Source organism: Sylvia atricapilla, chromosome 6 (assembly GCF_009819655.1).
Source record: "Sylvia atricapilla isolate bSylAtr1 chromosome 6, bSylAtr1.pri, whole genome shotgun sequence".
In the NCBI taxonomy this organism is placed as follows: domain Eukaryota; kingdom Metazoa; phylum Chordata; class Aves; order Passeriformes; family Sylviidae; genus Sylvia; species Sylvia atricapilla.
In genome coordinates this window covers 38,165,724-38,168,446 of record NC_089145.1, presented here as the reverse complement: position 1 = coordinate 38,168,446, position 2,723 = coordinate 38,165,724, and positions in this window count along the sequence as shown.

Below are 2,723 nucleotides of genomic sequence, written 5' to 3'. Positions count from 1 at the left end.
TCACTTGGTGTGAGCTTTCTCCTTCCTTTAAAAAACCTCCCTGTGCACACACTGAAAGTCTCTATTTCTGGAGAAGGCTGCATTGTCAGTAAGTTTATTTTATAATACAAGTTGGATTGGGACGGAGTGGGGGAACTGTAATTTTCGCACATTTTTAAGTTTAGAGCTTTTATAGCATATAATTTAGAAAAATATTTCCAGTGGCTTATGAATGCAATAAAATAGTATCTAAAATACAGATATGCCTTTTAATGTTCATATAATGAGTTAAAGTATTGCCTGTCTAATGTTCCCTCCTACAACACAGGCATTTATTTATCAGGCTGGCAGCCAAACCTGGGAGGGGGAGAGAGTGTGTGTGTGTCATTATGTTGTCTACAATTGGTGAAAATGGCTTTTCAGTAAACTGTTGCAGGCTGGAAAAGAAGCTGTGCTTTTTCCAAGTCCTGTAATTTATTAAGGTCATTTGCTATTTTGTTCTGTTTGTGTGTGCACAGAGGGCAGGAAGGAAATCTGTAAGAATCCTTCACAAATAATGCAAAAAAATGGGGAAAGAGCAGTGCTGGGAAATATAAGATCGAGAAATAGAGGGTAAGAAGTGAAGAAGACGTGAACTACAAAAGGATATGGAGAAGGAGCAGTTTTAAATGAAGAAGCACATGAAGGAGGAGGTTCAAGTAGGAATGATGGAAACTCGACTCAGACATCAACCTGGGAGAAAAAGCAGGATTGGCATTGGATTCCCACAGCTACGTCCCACCCTGGAATGAAATCAACCTCTGGAGAAGGGGGCCTGGCTAAAATACTTGGCTGTGGAGCTGTTCATTCATCTGAAGACTTGGATTCAACAGGAGGAGAATCCAAACCCAGTGAGTGTCTGCTGTGAAGGACAGGTGGTGATGTGTGAGTCTGCAAGGAGTGGAAATGCATCAGCAAGGTGCACCCTCAGTGGAGGGAAGGAGAATTTGCCAGAGCTGAGCTTATGATTCTCTTAGAAGACCACAATGGGCTGGAGGAAGGTGAGTGGCTGCTGGATTTGAGGGTGGTGTGATGTTGGCAAAGGGCAAGTCAGGCTGTCCTGGCTATGCTAAGAGAATGGGGTTGGATTTGGGGCTTGATTTTATTTTCCTCTTCACAAAGTAATTTTAATTCATTGGTGGTGTGATGGAGTGTTACCTGAATTGGCTGCTCTGTTTTGTGTCTTGCAAAGAGCCTTGGTGAGGGTGAGGCCCTTGTTTGAGTCCCTTCCTGGATTTGGTACACCTTGTCTCCTGTCCTTCAAAACACGAAGTTCCAGGTTTCTTAATCCAGTGTGTGTATGGAAGTAAACATTCTCAATTCTTCGTGTCATGACAAACTTCAGAGCAGGAGATGGCTCTTTGGAGGAAGTTTTCATGGCAATAACTGTCTTAATTCAAATTAACACTTGACTTGAACCACTCATGGTCAGGGAAACCAGTTAAAGGCTATGATTTTTTTTCTGTACAAAGGAAGCAGATGCCTGAACAATTGCTTGTCAAATGCAAGTAGCAGCCCTTACCCTTTGCCCTTCTTGTCTCAGGAGCAGTAGGGAGGACAAATCAGCCACCAGCTCTCTTCTAGAGGATGACAGAAAGGAGCACCTTTCCTGTCCTCATGTTCTGCTGGATTTTGGCTTCTGGATGTTATTTCCTCCCCATCACATGCTCTGTGGTAATTGTAAATTGAGACAGATTCCTGTTTTGTTTCTGCATCAAGGCTGGCATGTTGTAGACTTTTTTCCTTTCCTGGTGTCTCTACATCTGTTTTAAGGAGGGGAGAAAGGCAGATCTCCTGCCCAGTTACATTCAGTGCTTTGCTTGTCTTTTTCCTCCTCCATTCTAATTTCTTTTGCTGGTAGGAGAGTTCTCTACCGCATGTTCTGCTTATCTTGCAGTGGGGAAGCAGCTGTGTTTGCCTGTCGTCTTTTCTCTTGTGTGGGGCACAGCCTTGTGTCAATACAGCCCTCAGTGTGTGTGGAAACCTTGGTTTCTACTTCTATTCTCTCAGCTTTATGTCCCTGTGCCCTGTTTTCCTTTCAGATCTTGGGACTGCACTATCCTGCAGTATCCCTTCCCCTCTGTTAAATTTTTGCCAGAGAGGGGAAAATTTTTAACTTTGCAGTGTGGCTTCTTGGAGACCTTTACATATTATTGGGTGCTTCTTCATCCATGTGAGATGGAGAAGTGTAGCTCCCTTCCCCTTTATGCCTCTACCTTCCCCAAATTCTCTAATCTCTGCAGGTCTCTGTTTCTATCTCCTCTCCTCTGACCTGTACGTTATATTGAAACTTCATGTAAGGGGCCAACCATGGGGAGAAAACTCTCAGATATCTCAGCTTTAACCTTCAGTTAACATGCCAGGAAAGTAACATGAAATGCAAAGTTGAGCTGTTTCTGAAGAGTATCTTTGAGATCAGCTTAAATAAAAATTACTTGTTTTGATACTTGATTGAAGTTTTCTTACTAACTTATTAATTTGTAGCTTCAGTTCATCCTGACATGGGATAACATTAAGTCTGAGGCTTGCTTGTAGCAGTCCCAAACATGGTTCATATGCACTGCTGTTTTTCCTCTGTGGAGTGAGAAGACCTTGGAGCTGAGGCTGGAACATGGATGAGCCACAGGCTGTGACAATTCCCAACCATTCCCATACCTTGCCTGTCCTGGTCCCAGCTGAGCAGCTCATCCCTGCTGGGAGGGGCC